The sequence below is a fragment of the Pseudophryne corroboree genome, chromosome 3 (assembly GCF_028390025.1).
Source record: "Pseudophryne corroboree isolate aPseCor3 chromosome 3, aPseCor3.hap2, whole genome shotgun sequence".
In the NCBI taxonomy this organism is placed as follows: domain Eukaryota; kingdom Metazoa; phylum Chordata; class Amphibia; order Anura; family Myobatrachidae; genus Pseudophryne; species Pseudophryne corroboree.
The window spans coordinates 143,192,745-143,213,343 of NC_086446.1; the positions used below are offsets into that span (position 1 = coordinate 143,192,745).

At 34.7% G+C, this 20,599-nt stretch overlaps 1 non-coding gene across 1 annotated transcript; it reads left to right on the top strand.

The window, feature by feature from the left end:
• The first annotated feature begins 11,821 nt into the window (after window positions 1-11,821).
• Window positions 11,822-11,895, top strand: TRNAS-ACU (transfer RNA serine (anticodon ACU)). Its single transcript has one exon. It is a non-coding gene; the product is annotated as a tRNA-Ser (tRNA).
• Window positions 11,896-20,599: the final 8,704 nt, after the last annotated feature.

The following is a 20,599-nucleotide window of genomic DNA, read 5'->3' on the forward strand; positions in this document are numbered from 1 at the left end:
CTCATCATGGGAAAGTACCAATGTGTTTCTCGTTGGTTGATGGAAGAAACATTTTACAAAAACTCTCCAGATTATTGACTTTTTAAAGTTTTTCTAGGAAACGTTCTAGATGTATGCTTATTAGCCTTTGTCAGTATGTCCTTTTTGCGAAGTGTCTCTGTGGTGCAATCGGTTAGTGTGTCCGGCTACTAACCAAAAGGTTGGTGGTTCAATCCCACCCAGGGACGTAATTGACCTTGTTATCAGATTTTGGTGATCTTTAAGTAGACAAGTCAAAATTTCAAACCCCCTGTTATGGTGTAGGGTACCTGGCCTTTTCTGATGTAATCAGAGTTAGATTTGATTCAGTGATTTAATAAAAACAGCTAGGAAGCACAATTTAGCAGTGGGTTGCAGAGAAAAAGAAATATGCTGGCAAAAAAAATCCAATTGAGTGATTAAACAGCTCCTTATTTTCTGGCTTTATTTTTATGCTAACAAATTTGTTCTCTGAAAAGTGTCCACAAAGCCAAGTCTCTGATTAACACCTTTGTAGGGATGGTTTTTCACCTATTACTAAATTAAATTTGCTTCATTGGAAAGGCAGCAAGATGCATCCTCATTGCAATGTCTACTGAAATAATACGGGTTGACACAAGGAAACATTAACGCCACTGCATCCTTGCTGCTTTCTCATGTGGAAGTCTGTTTAATGTGAAAACAAGGTGATATCTAATTAGCACACAGGTAAGGAATTAAGAAAATCTTTATTTAAGGGTGAAAATGTTTCTCACAAAATCGTTGCCCCAATGCATCATTGAAATTCAAGCTGAAAAGATGATTTTAATATATCACTTGTACATTTTGTATTGCTCTTCTGATGACAATGTAGTTTGTTTTTGTCAATTACCATTTTAATAATAGGGTAAAGAAAATTAAGTGGATTTTTAAAAGAAAACAATACTTTCAATATACTATTAAAACAAATCAAAATGGTAAAAGTTATTGTACTTTAATGAAAAATAAAAGAGCAAAAATATCAATCCCAGTTTTGGATTACTTTAATTAACAAAAAAAATGCATATAGCAGAGGATAGTTTTAATCTGCCTACCTCTGGGTTATGGGCCCAGCATGCTTCCATTGCAGTACTCTGCTGCACATGTAAGTGCAAGAGATCCTGAAGCACTCACTCATCATGGGAAAGTACCAATGTGTTTCTTCGTTGGTGGATGGAAGAAACATCTTACAAAAACTCTCCAGATTATTGACTTTTTAAAGTTTTTCTAGGAAACGTTTTAGATGAATGCTTATTAGCCTTTGTCAGTATGTACTTTTGCAAAGTGTCTCTGTGGCGCAATCAGTTAGTGTGTACGGCTATAAACCAAAAGGTTGGTGGTTCAATCCTACCCAGGGACGTAATTGACCTTGTTATCAGATTTTGGTGATCTTTAAGTAGACAAGTCAAAATTTCAAACCCCCTCTTATGGTGTAGGGTACCTGGCCTTCTCTGATGTAATCAGAGTTAGATTTGATTCAGTGATTTTATAAAAACAGCTAGGAAGCACAATTTAGCAGTGGGTTGCAGAGAAAAAGAAATATGCTGGCAAAAAAAATCCAATTGAGTGATTAAACAGCTCTTCATTTTCTGGCTTTATTTTTATGCTAACAAATTTGTTCTTTGAAAAGTGTCCACAAAGCCAAGTCTCTGATTAACACCTTTGTAGGGATGGTTTTTAACCTATTACTAAATTAAATTTGCTTCATTGGAAAGGCAGCAAGATGCATCCTCATTTCAATGTCTACTGAAATAATACGGGTTGACACAAGGAAACATTAACGCCACTGCATCCTTGCTGCTTTCTCATGTGGAAGTCTGTTTAATGTGAAAACAAGGTGATATCTAATTAGCACACAGGTAAGGAATTAAGAAAATATTTATTTAAGGGTGAAGATGTTTCTCACAAAATCGTTGCCCCAATGCATCATTGAAAGTCAAGCTGGAAAGATGATTTTAATATATCACTTGTACATTTTGTATTGCTCTTCTGGTGACAATGTAGTTTGTTTTTGTCAATTACCCTTTTAATAATAGGGTAAAGAAAATTAAGTGGATTTTTTAAAGAAAACTATACTGTCAATATACTATTAAAACAAATTAAAATGGTAAAAGTTATTGTACTTTAAGTAAAAATAAAAGAGCAAAAATATCAATCCCAGTTTTGATTACTTAAATTAACAAAAAAATATGCATATAGCAAAGGATAGTTTCATTCTGCCTACCTCTGGGTTATGGGCCCAGCATGCTTCCATTGCAGTACTCTGCTGCACATGTAAGTGCAAGAGATCCTGAAGCACTCAGTCATCATGGGAAAGTACCAATGTGTTTCTTCGTTGGTTGATGGAAGAAACATCTTACAAAAACTCTCCAGATTATTGACTTTTTGAAGTTTTTCTAGGAAACGTTTTAGATGAATGCTTATTAGCCTTTGTCAGTATGTACTTTTGCAAAGTGTCTCTGTGGCGCAATCAGTTAGTGTATATGGCTATTAACCAAAAGGTTGGTGGTTCAATCCCACCCAGGGACGTAATTGACCTTGTTATCAGATTTTGGTGATCTTTAAGTAGACAAGTCAAAATTTCAAACCCCCTCTTATGGTGTAGGGTACCTGGCCTTCTCTGATGTAATCAGAGTTAGATTTGATTCAGTGATTTTATAAAAACAGCTAGGAAGCACAATTTAGCAGTGGGTTGCAGAGAAAAAGAAATATGCTGGCAAAAAAATCCAATTGAGTGATTAAACAGCTCTTCATTTTCTGGCTTTATTTTTATGCTAACAAATTTGTTCTCTGAAAAGTGTCCACAAAGCCAAGTCTCTGATTAACACCTTTGTAAGGATGGTTTTTCACCTATTACTAAATTAAACTTGCTTCATTGGAAAGGCAGCAAGATGCATCCTCATTTCAATGTCTACTGAAATAATACAGGTTGACACCAGGAAACATTAACGCCACTGCATCCTTGCTGCTTTCTCATGTGGAAGTCTGTTTAATGTGAAAACAAGGTGATATCTAATTAGCACACAGGTAAGGAATTAAGAAAATCTTTATTTAAGGGTGAAAATGTTTCTCACAAAATCGTTGCCCCAATGCATCATTGAAATTCAAGCTGGAAAGATGATTTTAATATATCACTTGTACATTTTGTATTGCTCTTCTGATGACAATGTAGTTTGTTTTTGTCAATTACCATTTTAATAATAGGGTAAAGAAAATTAAGTGGATTTTTAAAAGAAAACAATACTTTCAATATACTATTAAAACAAATTAAAATGGTAAAAGTTATTGTACTTTAATGAAAAATAAAAGAGCAAAAATATCAATCCCAGTTTTGGATTACTTTAATTAACAAAAAAAATGCATATAGCAGAGGATAGTTTTAATCTGCCTACCTCTGGGTTAAGGGCCCAGCATGCTTCCATTGCAGTACTCTGCTGCACATGTAAGTGCAAGAGATCCTGAAGCACTCACTCATCATGGGAAAGTACCAATGTGTTTCTTCGTTGGTGGATGGAAGAAACATCTTACAAAAACTCTCCAGATTATTGACTTTTTAAAGTTTTTCTAGGAAACGTTTTAGATGAATGCTTATTAGCCTTTGTCAGTATGTACTTTTGCAAAGTGTCTCTGTGGCGCAATCAGTTAGTGTGTACGGCTATAAACCAAAAGGTTGGTGGTTCAATCCCACCCAGGGACGTAATTGACCTTGTTATCAGATTTTGGTGATCTTTAAGTAGACAAGTCAAAATTTCAAACCCCCTCTTATGGTGTAGGGTACCTGGCCTTCTCTGATGTAATCAGAGTTAGATTTGATTCAGTGATTTTATAAAAACAGCTAGGAAGCACAATTTAGCAGTGGGTTGCAGAGAAAAAGAAATATGCTGGCAAAAAAAATCCAATTGAGTGATTAAACAGCTCTTAATTTTCTGGATTTATTTTTATGCTAACAAATTTGTTCTTTGAAAAGTGTCCACAAAGCCAAGTCTCTGATTAACACCTTTGTAGGGATGGTTTTTAACCTATTACTAAATTAAATTTGCTTCATTGGAAAGGCAGCAAGATGCATCCTCATTTCAATGTCTACTGAAATAATACGGGTTGACACAAGGAAACATTAACGCCACTGCATCCTTGCTGCTTTCTCATGTGGAAGTCTGTTTAATGTGAAAACAAGGTGATATCTAATTAGCACACAGGTAAGGAATTAAGAAAATCTTTATTTAAGGGTGAAGATGTTTCTCACAAAATCGTTGCCCCAATGCATCATTGAAAGTCAAGCTGGAAAGATGATTTTAATATATCACTTGTACATTTTGTATTGCTCTTCTGGTGACAATGTAGTTTGTTTTTGTCAATTACCCTTTTAATAATAGGGTAAAGAAAATTAAGTGGATTTTTTAAAGAAAACTATACTGTCAATATACTATTAAAACAAATTAAAATGGTAAAAGTTATTGTACTTTAAGTAAAAATAAAAGAGCAAAAATATCAATCCCAGTTTTGATTACTTAAATTAACAAAAAAATATGCATATAGCAAAGGATAGTTTCATTCTGCCTACCTCTGGGTTATGGGCCCAGCATGCTTCCATTGCAGTACTCTGCTGCACATGTAAGTGCAAGAGATCCTGAAGCACTCAGTCATCATGGGAAAGTACCAATGTGTTTCTTCGTTGGTTGATGGAAGAAACATCTTACAAAAACTCTCCAGATTATTGACTTTTTAAAGTTTTTCTAGGAAACGTTTTAGATGAATGCTTATTAGCCTTTGTCAGTATGTACTTTTGCAAAGTGTCTCTGTGGCGCAATCAGTTAGTGTATATGGCTATTAACCAAAAGGTTGGTGGTTCAATCCCACCCAGGGACGTAATTGACCTTGTTATCAGATTTTGGTGATCTTTAAGTAGACAAGTCAAAATTTCAAACCCCCTCTTATGGTGTAGGGTACCTGGCCTTCTCTGATGTAATCAGAGTTAGATTTGATTCAGTGATTTTATAAAAACAGCTAGGAAGCACAATTTAGCAGTGGGTTGCAGAGAAAAAGAAATATGCTGGCAAAAAAATCCAATTGAGTGATTAAACAGCTCTTCATTTTCTGGCTTTATTTTTATGCTAACAAATTTGTTCTCTGAAAAGTGTCCACAAAGCCAAGTCTCTGATTAACACCTTTGTAAGGATGGTTTTTCACCTATTACTAAATTAAACTTGCTTCATTGGAAAGGCAGCAAGATGCATCCTCATTTCAATGTCTACTGAAATAATACAGGTTGACACCAGGAAACATTAACGCCACTGCATCCTTGCTGCTTTCTCATGTGGAAGTCTGTTTAATGTGAAAACAAGGTGATATCTAATTAGCACACAGGTAAGGAATTAAGAAAATCTTTATTTAAGGGTGAAAATGTTTCTCACAAAATCGTTGCCCCAATGCATCATTGAAATTCAAGCTGGAAAGATGATTTTAATATATCACTTGTACATTTTGTATTGCTCTTCTGATGACAATGTAGTTTGTTTTTGTCAATTACCATTTTAATAATAGGGTAAAGAAAATTAAGTGGATTTTTAAAAGAAAACAATACTTTCAATATACTATTAAAACAAATTAAAATGGTAAAAGTTATTGTACTTTAATGAAAAATAAAAGAGCAAAAATATCAATCCCAGTTTTGGATTACTTTAATTAACAAAAAAAATGCATATAGCAGAGGATAGTTTTAATCTGCCTACCTCTGGGTTAAGGGCCCAGCATGCTTCCATTGCAGTACTCTGCTGCACATGTAAGTGCAAGAGATCCTGAAGCACTCACTCATCATGGGAAAGTACCAATGTGTTTCTTCGTTGGTGGATGGAAGAAACATCTTACAAAAACTCTCCAGATTATTGACTTTTTAAAGTTTTTCTAGGAAACGTTTTAGATGAATGCTTATTAGCCTTTGTCAGTATGTACTTTTGCAAAGTGTCTCTGTGGCGCAATCAGTTAGTGTGTACGGCTATAAACCAAAAGGTTGGTGGTTCAATCCCACCCAGGGACGTAATTGACCTTGTTATCAGATTTTGGTGATCTTTAAGTAGACAAGTCAAAATTTCAAACCCCCTCTTATGGTGTAGGGTACCTGGCCTTCTCTGATGTAATCAGAGTTAGATTTGATTCAGTGATTTTATAAAAACAGCTAGGAAGCACAATTTAGCAGTGGGTTGCAGAGAAAAAGAAATATGCTGGCAAAAAAAATCCAATTGAGTGATTAAACAGCTCTTAATTTTCTGGATTTATTTTTATGCTAACAAATTTGTTCTTTGAAAAGTGTCCACAAAGCCAAGTCTCTGATTAACACCTTTGTAGGGATGGTTTTTAACCTATTACTAAATTAAATTTGCTTCATTGGAAAGGCAGCAAGATGCATCCTCATTTCAATGTCTACTGAAATAATACGGGTTGACACAAGGAAACATTAACGCCACTGCATCCTTGCTGCTTTCTCATGTGGAAGTCTGTTTAATGTGAAAACAAGGTGATATCTAATTAGCACACAGGTAAGGAATTAAGAAAATCTTTATTTAAGGGTGAAGATGTTTCTCACAAAATCGTTGCCCCAATGCATCATTGAAAGTCAAGCTGGAAAGATGATTTTAATATATCACTTGTACATTTTGTATTGCTCTTCTGGTGACAATGTAGTTTGTTTTTGTCAATTACCCTTTTAATAATAGGGTAAAGAAAATTAAGTGGATTTTTTAAAGAAAACTATACTGTCAATATACTATTAAAACAAATTAAAATGGTAAAAGTTATTGTACTTTAAGTAAAAATAAAAGAGCAAAAATATCAATCCCAGTTTTGATTACTTAAATTAACAAAAAAATATGCATATAGCAAAGGATAGTTTCATTCTGCCTACCTCTGGGTTATGGGCCCAGCATGCTTCCATTGCAGTACTCTGCTGCACATGTAAGTGCAAGAGATCCTGAAGCACTCAGTCATCATGGGAAAGTACCAATGTGTTTCTTCGTTGGTTGATGGAAGAAACATCTTACAAAAACTCTCCAGATTATTGACTTTTTAAAGTTTTTCTAGGAAACGTTTTAGATGAATGCTTATTAGCCTTTGTCAGTATGTACTTTTGAAAAGTGTCTCTGTGGCGCAATCAGTTAGTGTATATGGCTATTAACCAAAAGGTTGGTGGTTCAATCCCACCCAGGGACGTAATTGACCTTGTTATCAGATTTTGGTGATCTTTAAGTAGACAAGTCAAAATTTCAAACCCCCTCTTATGGTGTAGGGTACCTGGCCTTCTCTGATGTAATCAGAGTTAGATTTGATTCAGTGATTTTATAAAAACAGCTAGGAAGCACAGTTTAGCAGTGGGTTGCAGAGAAAAAGAAATATGCTGGCAAAAAAATCCAATTGAGTGATTAAACAGCTCTTCATTTTCTGGCTTTATTTTTATGCTAACAAATTTGTTCTTTGAAAAGTGTCCACAAAGCCAAGTCTCTGATTAACACCTTTGTAGGGATGGTTTTTCACCTATTACTAAATTAAATTTGCTTCATTGGAAAGGCAGCAAGATGCATCCTCATTTCAATGTCCACTGAAATAATACGGGTTGACACAAGGAAACATTAACGCCACTGCATCCTTGCTGCTTTCTCATGTGGAAGTCTGTTTAATGTGAAAACAAGGTGATATCTAATTAGCACACAGGTAAGGAATTAAGAATATCTTTATTTAAGGGTGAAGATGTTTCTCACAAAATCGTTGCCCCAATGCATCATTGAAATTCAAGCTGGAAAGATGATTTTAATTTATCACTTGTACATTTTGTATTGCTCTTCTGGTGACAATGTAGTTTGTTTTTGTCAATTACCCTTTTAATAATAGGGTAAAGAAAATTAAGTGGATTTTTTAAAGAAAACTATACTGTCAATATACTATTAAAACAAATTAAAATGGTAAAAGTTATTGTACTTTAAGTAAAAATAAAAGAGCAAAAATATCAATCCCAGTTTTGATTACTTAAATTAACAAAAAAAAATGCATATAGCAAAGGATAGTTTCAATCTGCCTACCTCTGGGTTATGGGCCCAGCATGCTTCCATTGCAGTACTCTGCTGCACATGTAAGTGCAAGAGATCCTGAAGCACTCAGTCATCATGGGAAAGTACCAATGTGTTTCTTCGTTGGTTGATGGAAGAAAAATCTTACAAAAACTCTCCAGATTATTGACTTTTTAAAGTTTTTCTAGGAAACGTTTTAGATGAATGCTTATTAGCCTTTGTCAGTATGTACTTTTGCTAAGTGTCTCTGTGGCGCAATCAGTTAGTGTATATGGCTATTAACCAAAAGGTTGGTGGTTCAATCCCACCCAGGGACGTAATTGACCTTGTTATCAGATTTTGGTGATCTTTAAGTAGACAAGTCAAAATTTCAAACCCCCTCTTATGGTGTAGGGTACCTGGCCTTCTCTGATGTAATCAGAGTTAGATTTGATTCAGTGATTTTATAAAAACAGCTAGGAAGCACAATTTAGCAGTGGGTTGCAGAGAAAAAGAAATATGCTGGCAAAAAAATCCAATTGAGTGATTAAACAGCTCTTCATTTTCTGGCTTTATTTTTATGCTAACAAATTTGTTCTCTGAAAAGTGTCCACAAAGCCAAGTCTCTGATTAACACCTTTGTAAGGATGGTTTTTCACCTATTACTAAATTAAACTTGCTTCATTGGAAAGGCAGCAAGATGCATCCTCATTTCAATGTCTACTGAAATAATACAGGTTGACACCAGGAAACATTAACGCCACTGCATCCTTGCTGCTTTCTCATGTGGAAGTCTGTTTAATGTGAAAACAAGGTGATATCTAATTAGCACACAGGTAAGGAATTAAGAAAATCTTTATTTAAGGGTGAAAATGTTTCTCACAAAATCGTTGCCCCAATGCATCATTGAAAGTCAAGCTGGAAAGATGATTTTAATATATCACTTGTACATTTTGTATTGCTCTTCTGGTGACAATGTAGTTTGTTTTTGTCAATTACCATTTTAATAATAGGGTAAAGAAAATTAAGTGGATTTTTAAAAGAAAACAATACTTTCAATATACTATTAAAACAAATTAAAATGGTAAAAGTTATTGTACTTTAATGAAAAATAAAAGAGCAAAAATATCAATCCCAGTTTTGGATTACTTTAATTAACAAAAAAAATGCATATAGCAGAGGATAGTTTTAATCTGCCTACCTCTGGGTTATGGGCCCAGCATGCTTCCATTGCAGTACTCTGCTGCACATGTAAGTGCAAGAGATCCTGAAGCACTCAGTCATCATGGGAAAGTACCAATGTGTTTCTTCGTTGGTTGATGGAAGAAACATCTTACAAAAACTCTCCAGATTATTGACTTTTTAAAGTTTTTCTAGGAAACGTTTTAGATGAATGCTTATTAGCCTTTGTCAGTATGTACTTTTGCTAAGTGTCTCTGTGGCGCAATCAGTTAGTGTATATGGCTATTAACCAAAAGGTTGGTGGTTCAATCCCACCCAGGGACGTAATTGACCTTGTTATCAGATTTTGGTGATCTTTAAGTAGACAAGTCAAAATTTCAAACCCCCTCTTATGGTGTAGGGTACCTGGCCTTCTCTGATGTAATCAGAGTTAGATTTGATTCAGTGATTTTATAAAAACAGCTAGGAAGCACAATTTAGCAGTGGGTTGCAGAGAAAAAGAAATATGCTGGCAAAAAAATCCAATTGAGTGATTAAACAGCTCTTCATTTTCTGGCTTTATTTTTATGCTAACAAATTTGTTCTTTGAAAAGTGTCCATAAAGCCAAGTCTCTGATTAACACCTTTGTAGGGATGGTTTTTCACCTATTACTAAATTAAATTTGCTTCATTGGAAAGGCAGCAAGATGCATCCTCATTTCAATGTCTACTGAAATAATACGGGTTGACACAAGGAAACATTAACGCCACTGCATCCTTGCTGCTTTCTCATGTGGAAGTCTGTTTAATGTGAAAACAAGGTGATATCTAATTAGCACACAGGTAAGGAATTAAGAAAATCTTTATTTAAGGGTGAAGATGTTTCTCACAAAATCGTTGCCCCAATGCATCATTGAAAGTCAAGCTGGAAAGATGATTTTAATATATCACTTGTACATTTTGTATTGCTCTTCTGGTGACAATGTAGTTTGTTTTTGTCAATTACCCTTTTAATAATAGGGTAAAGAAAATTAAGTGGATTTTTGAAAGAAAACTATACTGTCAATATACTATTAAAACAAATTAAAATGGTAAAAGTTATTGTACTTTAAGTAAAAATAAAAGAGCAAAAATATCAATCCCAGTTTTGATTACTTAAATTAACAAAAAAAAAATGCATATAGCAAAGGATAGTTTCAATCTGCCTACCTCTGGGTTATGGGCTCAGCATGCTTCCATTGCAGTACTCTGCTGCACATGTAAGTGCAAGAGATCCTGAAGCACTCAGTCATCATGGGAAAGTACCAATGTGTTTCTTCGTTGGTTGATGGAAGAAACATCTTACAACAACTGTCCAGATTATTGACTTTTTAAAGTTTTTCTAGGAAACGTTCTAGATGTATGCCTTTGTCAGTAGGTACTTTTTGCAAAGTGTCTCTGTGGCGCAATCGGTTAGTGTGTCCAGCTACTAACCAAAAGGTTGGTGGTTCAATCCCACCCAGGGACGTAATTGACCTTGTTATCAGATTTTGGTGATCTTTAAGTAGACAAGTCAAAATTTCAAACCCCTTGTTATGGTGTAGGGTACCTGGCCTTCTCTGATGTAATCAGAGTTAGATTTGATTCATTGATTTTATAAAAACAGCTAGGAAGCACAATTTAGCAGTGGGTTGCAGAGAAAAATAAATATGCTGGCAAAAAAAATCCAATTGAGTGATTAAACAGCTCTTTATTTTCTGGCTTTATTTTTATGCTAACAAATTTGTTCTCTGAAAAGTGTCCACAAAGCCAAGTCTCTGATTAACACCTTTGTAGGGATGGTTTTTCACCTATTACTAAATTAAACTTGCTTCATTGGAAAGGCAGCAAGATGCATCCTCATTTCAATGTCTACTGAAATAACACAGGTTGACACCAGGAAACATTAACGCCACTGCATCCTTGCTGCTTTCTCATGTGGAAGTCTGTTTAATGTGAAAACAAGGTGATATCTAATTAGCACACAGGTAAGGAATTAAGAAAATCTTTATTTAAGGGTGAAGATGTTTCTCACAAAATCGTTGCCCCAATGCATCATTGAAATTCAAGCTGGAAAGATGATTTTAATATATCACTTGTACATTTTGTATTGCTCTTCTGGTGACAATGTAGTTTGTTTTTGTCAATTACCCTTTTAATAATAGGGTAAAGAAAATTAAGTGGATTTTTTAAAGAAAACTATACTGTCAATATACTATTAAAACAAATTAAAATGGTAAAAGTTATTGTACTTTAAGTAAAAATAAAAGAGCAAAAATATCAATCCCAGTTTTGATTACTTAAATTAACAAAAAAAAATGCATATAGCAAAGGATAGTTTCAATCTGCCTACCTCTGGGTTATGCTTCCATTGCAGTACTCTGCTGCACATGTAAGTGCAAGAGATCCTGAAGCACTCACTCATCATGGGAAAGTACCAATGTGTTTCTTCGTTGGTTGATGGAAGAAACATCTTACAAAAACTCTCCAGATTATTGACTTTTTAAAGTTTTTCTAGGAAACGTTCTAGATGTATGCTTATTAGCCTTTGTCAGTATGCATTTTTACAAAGTGTCTCTGTGGCGCAATTGGTTAGTGTGTCTGGCTACTAACCAAAAGGTTGGTGGTTCAATCCCACCCAGGGACGTAATTGACCTTGTTATCAGATTTTGGTGATCTTTAAGTAGACAAGTCAAAATTTCAAACCCCCTGTTATGGTGTAGGGTACCTGGCCTTCTCTGATGTAATCAGAGTTAGATTTGATTCAGTGATTTTATAAAAACAGATAGGAAGCACAATTTAGCAGTGGGTTGCAGAGAAAAAGAAATATGCTGGCAAAAAAAATCCAATTGAGTGATTAAACAGCTCTTCATTTTCTGGCTTTATTTTTATGCTAACAAATTTGTTCTCTGAAAAGTGTCCACAAAGCCAAGTCTCTGATTAACACCTTTGTAGGGATGGTTTTTCACCTATTACTAAATTAAACTTGCTTCATTGGAAAGGCAGCAAGATGCATCCTCATTTCAATTTCTACTGAAATAATACAGATTAACACCAGGAAACATTAACGCCACTGCATCCTTGCTGCTTTCTCATGTGGAAGTCTGTTTAATGTGAAAACAAGGTGATATCTAATTAGCACACAGGTAAGGAATTAAGAAAATCTTTATTTAAGGGTGAAGATGTTTCTCACAAAATCGTTGCCCCAATGCATCATTGAGATTCAATCTGGAAAGATGATTTTAATATATCACTTGTACATTTTGTATTGCTCTTCTGGTGACAATGTAGTTTGTTTTTGTCAATTACCCTTTTAATAATAGGGTAAAGAAAATTAAGTGGATTTTTTTAAAGAAAACTATACTGTCAATATACTATTCAAACAAATTAAAATGGTAAAAGTTATTGTACTTCAAGTAAAAATAAAAGAGCAAAAATATCAATCCCAGTTTTGATTACTTAAATTAACAAAAAAAATGCATATAGCAAAGGATAGTTTCAATCTGCCTACCTCTGGGTTATGGGCCCAGCATGCTTCCATTGCAGTACTCTGCTGCACATGTAAGTGCAAGAGATCCTGAAGCACTCACTCATCATGGGAAAGTACCAATGTGTTTCTTCGTTGGTTGATGGAAGAAACATTTTACAAAAACTCTCCAGATTATTGACTTTTTAAAGTTTTTCTAGGAAACGTTCTAGATGTATGCTTATTAGCCTTTGTCAGTATGGACTTTTTGCGAAGTGTCTCTGTGGCGCAATTGGTTAGTGTGTCCGGCTACTAACCAAAAGGTTGGTGGTTCAATCCCAACCAGGGACGTAATTGACCTTATCAGATTTTGGTGATCTTTAAGTAGACAAGTCAAAATTTCAAACCCTCTGTTATGATGTAGGGTACCTGGCCTTCTCTGATGTAATCAGAGTTAGAATTGATTCAGTGATTTTATAAAAACAGCTAGGAAGCACAATTTAGCAGTGGGTTGCAGAGAAAAAGAAATATGCTGGCAAAAAAAATCCAATTGAGTGATTAAACAGCTCTTCATTTTCTGGCTTTATTTTTATGCTAACAAATTTGTTCTCTGAAAAGTGTCCACAAAGCCAAGTCTCTGATTAACACCTTTGTAGGGATGGTTTTTCACCTATTACTAAATTAAACTTGCTTCATTGGAAAGGCAGCAAGATGCATCCTCATTTCAATGTCTACTGAAATAATACAGGTTGACACCAGGAAACATTAACGCCACTGCATCCTTGCTGCTTTCTCATGTAGAAGTCTGTTTAATGTGAAAACAAGGTGATATCTAATTAGCACACAGGTAAGGAATTAAGAAAATCTTTATTTAAGGGTGAAGATGTTTCTCACAAAATCGTTGCCCCAATGCATCATTGAAATTCAAGCTGGAAATATGATTTTAATATATCACTTGTACATTTTGTATTGCTCTTCTGGTGACAATGTAGTTTGTTTTTGTCAATTACCCTTTTAATAATAGGGTAAAGAAAATTAAGTGGATTTTTTAAAGAAAACTATACTGTCAATATACTATTAAAACAAATTAAAATGGTAAAAGTTATTGTACTTTAAGTAATAATAAAAGAGCAAAAATATCAATCCCAGTTTTGATTACTTAAATTAACAAAAAAAAAATGCATATAGCAAAGGATAGTTTCAATCTGCCTACCTCTGGGTTATGGGCCCAGCATGCTTCCATTGCAGTACTCTGCTGCACATGTAAGTGCAAGAGATCCTGAAGCACTCACTCATCATGGGAAAGTACCAATGTGTTTCTTCATTGGTTGATGGAAGAAACATCTTACAAAAACTCTCCAGATTATTGACTTTTTAAAGTTTTTCTAGGAAACGTTCTAGATGTATGCTTATTAGACTTTGTCAGTATGTACTTTTTGCAAAGTGTCTCTGTGGCGCAATCGGTTAGTGTGTCCGGCTACTAACCAAAAGGTTGGTGGTTCAATCCCAACCAGGGACGTAATTGACCTTGTTATCAGATTTTGGTGATCTTTAAGTAGACAAGTCAAAATTTCAAACCCCCTGTTATGGTGTAGGGTACCTGGCCTTCTCTGATGTAATCAGAGTAAGATTTGATTCAGTGATTTTATAAAAACAGCTAGGAAGCACAATTTAGCAGTGGGTTGCAGAGAAAAAGAAATATGCTGCCAAAAAAAATCCAATTGAGTGATTAAACAGCTCTTCATTTTCTGTCTTTATTTTTATGCTAACAAATTTGTTCTTTGAAAAGTGTCCACAAAGCCAAGTCTCTGATTAACACCTTTGTAGGGATGGTTTTTCACCTATTACTAAATTAAACTTGCTTCATTGGAAAGGCAGCAAGATGCATCCTCATTTCAATGTCTACTGAAATAATACAGGTTGACACCAGGAAACATTAACGCCACTGTATCCTTGCTGCTTTCTCATGTGGAAGTCTGTTTAATGTGAAAACAAGGTGATATCTAATTAGCACACAGGTAAGGAATTAAGAAAATCTTTATTTAAGGGTGAAGATGTTTCTCACAAAATCGTTGCCCCAATGCATCATTGAAATTCAAGCTGGAAAGATGATTTTAATATATCACTTGTACATTTTGTATTGCTCTTCTGGTGACAATGTAGTTTGTTTTTGTCAATTACCATTTTAATAATAGGGTAAAGAAAATTAAGTGGATTTTTGAAAGAAAACAATACTGTCAATATACTATTAAAACAAATTAAAATGGTAAAAGTTATTGTACTTTAAGTAAAAATAAAAGAGCCGGAATATCAATCCCAGTTTTGGATTACTTTAATTAACAAAAAAAAAATGCATATAGCAAAGGATAGTTTCAATCTGCCTACCGCTGGGTTATGGGCCCAGCATGCTTCCATTGCTGTACTCTGCTGCACATGTAAGTGCAAGAGATCCTGAAGCACTCACTCATCATGGGAAAGTACCAATGTGTTTCTTCGTTGGTTGATGGAAGAAACATCTTACAAAAACTCTCCAGATTATTGACTTTTTAAAGTTTTTCTAGGAAACGTTTTAGATGAATGCTTATTAGCCTTTGTCAGTATGGACTTTTGCAAAGTGTCTCTGTGGCGCAATCAGTTAGTGTGCACGGCTATTAACCAAAAGGTTGGTGGTTCAATCCCAACCAGGGACGTAATTGACCTTGTTATCAGATATTGGTGATCTTTAAGTAGACAAGTCAAAATTTCAAACCCCCTCTTATGGTGTAGGGTACCTGGCCTTCTCTGATGTAATCAGATTTGATTCAGTGATTTTATAAAAACAGCTAGGAAGCACAATTTAGCAGTGGGTTGAAGAGAAAAAGAAATATGCTGGCAAAAAAATCCAATTGAGTGATTAAACAGCTCTTCATTTTCTGGCTTTATTTTTATGCTAACAAATTTGTTCTTTGAAAAGTGTCCACAAAGCCAAGTCTCTGATTAACACCTTTGTAGGGATGGTTTTTCACCTATTACTAAATTAAATTTGCTTCATTGGAAAGGCAGCAAGATGCATCCTCATTTCAATGTCTACTGAAATAATACAGGTTGACACCAGGAAACATTAACGCCACTGCATCCTTGCTGCTTTCTCATGTAGAAGTCTGTTTAATGTGAAAACAAGGTGATATCTAATTAGCACACAGGTAAGGAATTAAGAAAATCTTTATTTAAGGGTGAAGATGTTTCTCACAAAATCGTTGCCCCAATGCATCATTGAAATTCAAGCTGGAAAGATGATTTTAATATATCACTTGTACATTTTGTATTGCTCTTCTGGTGACAATGTAGTTTGTTTTTGTCAATTACCCTTTTAATAATAGGGTAAAGAAAATTAAGTGGATTTTTTAAAGAAAACTATACTGTCAATATACTATTAAAACAAATTAAAATGGTAAAAGTTATTGTACTTTAAGTAAAAATAAAAGAGCCAAAATATCAATCCCAGTTTTGATTACTTAAATTAACAAAAAAAAATGCATATAGCAAAGGATAGTTTCAATCTGCCTACCTCTGGGTTATGGGCCCAGCATGCTTCCATTGCAGTACTCTGCTGCACATGTAAGTGCAAGAGATCCTGAAGCACTCAGTCATCATGGGAAAGTACCAATGTGTTTCTTCGTTGGTTGATGGAAGAAAAATCTTACAAAAACTCTCCAGATTATTGACTTTTTAAAGTTTTTCTAGGAAACGTTTTAGATGAATGCTTATTAGCCTTTGTCAGTATGTACTTTTGCTAAGTGTCTCTGTGGCGCAATCAGTTAGTGTATATGGCTATTAACCAAAAGGTTGGTGGTTCAATCCCACCCAGGGACGTAATTGACCTTGTTATCAGATTTTGGTGATCTTTAAGTAGACAAGTCAAAATTTCAAACCCCCTCTTATGGTGTAGGGTACCTGGCCTTCTCTGATGTAATCAGAGTTAGATTTGATTCAGTGATTTTATAAAAACAGCTAGGAAGCACAATTTAGCAGTGGGTTGCAGAGAAAAAGAAATATGCTGGCAAAAAAATCCAATTGAGTGATTAAACAGCTCTTCATTTTCTGGCTTTATTTTTATGCTAACAAATTTGTTCTTTGAAAAGTGTCCACAAAGCCAAGTCTCTGATTAACACCTTTGTAGGGATGGTTTTTCACCTATTACTAAATTAAATTTGCTTCATTGGAAAGGCAGCAAGATGCATCCTCATTTCAATGTCTACTGAAATAATACGGGTTGACACCAGGAAACATTAACGCCACTGCATCCTTGCTGCTTTCTCATGTAGAAGTCTGTTTAATGTGAAAACAAGGTGATATCTAATTAGCACACAGGTAAGGAATTAAGAAAATCTTTATTTAAGGGTGAAGATGTTTCTCACAAAATCGTTGCCCCAATGCATCATTGAAATTCAAGCTGGAAAGATGATTTTAATATATCACTTGTACATTTTGTATTGCTCTTCTGGTGACAATGTAGTTTGTTTTTGTCAATTACCCTTTTAGTAATAGGGTAAAGAAAATTAAGTGGATTTTTTAAAGAAAACTATACTGTCAATATACTATTAAAACAAATTAAAATGGTAAAAGTTATTGTACTTTAAGTAAAAATAAAAGAGCAAAAATATCAATCCCAGTTTTGATTACTTAAATTAACAAAAAAAAATGCATATAGCAAAGGATAGTTTCAATCTGCCTACCTCTGGGTTATGGGCCCAGCATGCTTCCATTGCAGTACTCTGCTGCACATGTAAGTGCAAGAGATCCTGAAGCACTCAGTCATCATGGGAAAGTACCAATGTGTTTCTTCGTTGGTTGATGGAAGAAAAATCTTACAAAAACTCTCCAGATTATTGACTTTTTAAAGTTTTTCTAGGAAACGTTTTAGATGAATGCTTATTAGCCTTTGTCAGTATGTACTTTTGCTAAGTGTCTCTGTGGCGCAATCAGTTAGTGTATATGGCTATTAACCAAAAGGTTGGTGGTTCAATCCCACCCAGGGACGTAATTGACCTTGTTATCAGATTTTGGTGATCTTTAAGTAGACAAGTCAAAATTTCAAACCCCCTCTTATGGTGTAGGGTACCTGGCCTTCTCTGATGTAATCAGAGTTAGATTTGATTCAGTGATTTTATAAAAACAGCTAGGAAGCACAATTTAGCAGTGGGTTGCAGAGAAAAAGAAATATGCTGGCAAAAAAATCCAATTGAGTGATTAAACAGCTCTTCATTTTCTGGCTTTATTTTTATGCTAACAAATTTGTTCTCTGAAAAGTGTCCACAAAGCCAAGTCTCTGATTAACACCTTTGTAAGGATGGTTTTTCACCTATTACTAAATTAAACTTGCTTCATTGGAAAGGCAGCAAGATGCATCCTCATTTCAATGTCTACTGAAATAATACAGGTTGACACCAGGAAACATTAACGCCACTGCATCCTTGCTGCTTTCTCATGTGGAAGTCTGTTTAATGTGAAAACAAGGTGATATCTAATTAGCACACAGGTAAGGAATTAAGAAAATCTTTATTTAAGGGTGAAAATGTTTCTCACAAAATCGTTGCCCCAATGCATCATTGAAATTCAAGCTGGAAAGATGATTTTAATATATCACTTGTACATTTTGTATTGCTCTTCTGGTGACAATGTAGTTTGTTTTTGTCAATTACCATTTTAATAATAGGGTAAAGAAAATTAAGTGGATTTTTAAAAGAAAACAATACTTTCAATATACTATTAAAACAAATTAAAATGGTAAAAGTTATTGTACTTTAATGAAAAATAAAAGAGCAAAAATATCAATCCCAGTTTTGGATTACTTTAATTAACAAAAAAAATGCATATAGCAGAGGATAGTTTTAATCTGCCTACCTCTGGGTTATGGGCCCAGCATGCTTCCATTGCAGTACTCTGCTGCACATGTAAGTGCAAGAGATCCTGAAGCACTCAGTCATCATGGGAAAGTACCAATGTGTTTCTTCGTTGGTTGATGGAAGAAACATCTTACAAAAACTCTCCAGATTATTGACTTTTTAAAGTTTTTCTAGGAAACGTTTTAGATGAATGCTTATTAGCCTTTGTCAGTATGGACTTTTGCTAAGTGTCTCTGTGGCGCAATCAGTTAGTGTATATGGCTATTAACCAAAAGGTTGGTGGTTCAATCCCACCCAGGGACGTAATTGACCTTGTTATCAGATTTTGGTGATCTTTAAGTAGACAAGTCAAAATTTCAAACCCCCTCTTATGGTGTAGGGTACCTGGCCTTCTCTGATGTAATCAGAGTTAGATTTGATTCAGTGATTTTATAAAAACAGCTAGGAAGCACAATTTAGCAGTGGGTTGCAGAAAAAAAGAAATATGCTGGCAAAAAAATCCAATTGAGTGATTAAACAGCTCTTCATTTTCTGGCTTTATTTTTATGCTAACAAATTTGTTCTCTGAAAAGTGTCCACAAAGCCAAGTCTCTGATTAACACCTTTGTAAGGATGGTTTTTCACCTATTACTAAATTAAACTTGCTTCATTGGAAAGGCAGCAAGATGCATCCTCATTTCAATGTCTACTGAAATAATACAGGTTGACACCAGGAAACATTAACGCCACTGCATCCTTGCTGCTTTCTCATGTGGAAGTCTGTTTAATGTGAAAACAAGGTGATATCTAATTAGCACACAGGTAAGGAATTAAGAAAATCTTTATTTAAGGGTGAAAATGTTTCTCACAAAATCGTTGCCCCAATGCATCATTGAAAGTCAAGCTGGAAAGATGATTTTAATATATCACTTGTACATTTTGTATTGCTCTTCTGGTGACAATGTAGTTTGTTTTTGTCAATTACCCTTTTAATAATAGGGTAAAGAAAATTAAGTGGATTTTTGAAAGAAAACTATACTGTCAATATACTATTAAAACAAATTAAAATGGTAAAAGTTATTGTACTTTAAGTAAAAATAAAAGAGCAAAAATATCAATCCCAGTTTTGATTACTTAAATTAACAAAAAAAAATGCATATAGCAAAGGATAGTTTCAATCTGCCTACCTCTGGGTTATGGGCTCAGCATGCTTCCATTGCAGTACTCTGCTGCACATGTAAGTGCAAGAGATCCTGAAGCACTCAGTCATCATGGGAAAGTACCAATGTGTTTCTTCGTTGGTTGATGGAAGAAACATCTTACAACAACTGTCCAGATTATTGACTTTTTAAAGTTTTTCTAGGAAACGTTCTAGATGTATGCCTTTGTCAGTAGGTACTTTTTGCAAAGTGTCTCTGTGGCGCAATCGGTTAGTGTGTCCAGCTACTAACCAAAAGGTTGGTGGTTCAATCCCACCCAGGGACGTAATTGACCTTGTTATCAGATTTTGGTGATCTTTAAGTAGACAAGTCAAAATTTCAAACCCCTTGTTATGGTGTAGGGTACCTGGCCTTCTCTGATGTAATCAGAGTTAGATTTGATTCATTGATTTTATAAAAACAGCTAGGAAGCACAATTTAGCAGTGGGTTGCAGAGAAAAATAAATATGCTGGCAAAAAAAATCCAATTGAGTGATTAAACAGCTCTTTATTTTCTGGCTTTATTTTTATGCTAACAAATTTGTTCTCTGAAAAGTGTCCACAAAGCCAAGTCTCTGATTAACACCTTTGTAGGGATGGTTTTTCACCTATTACTAAATTAAACTTGCTTCATTGGAAAGGCAGCAAGATGCATCCTCATTTCAATGTCTACTGAAATAACACAGGTTGACACCAGGAAACATTAACGCCACTGCATCCTTGCTGCTTTCTCATGTGGAAGTCTGTTTAATGTGAAAACAAGGTGATATCTAATTAGCACACAGGTAAGGAATTAAGAAAATCTTTATTTAAGGGTGAAGA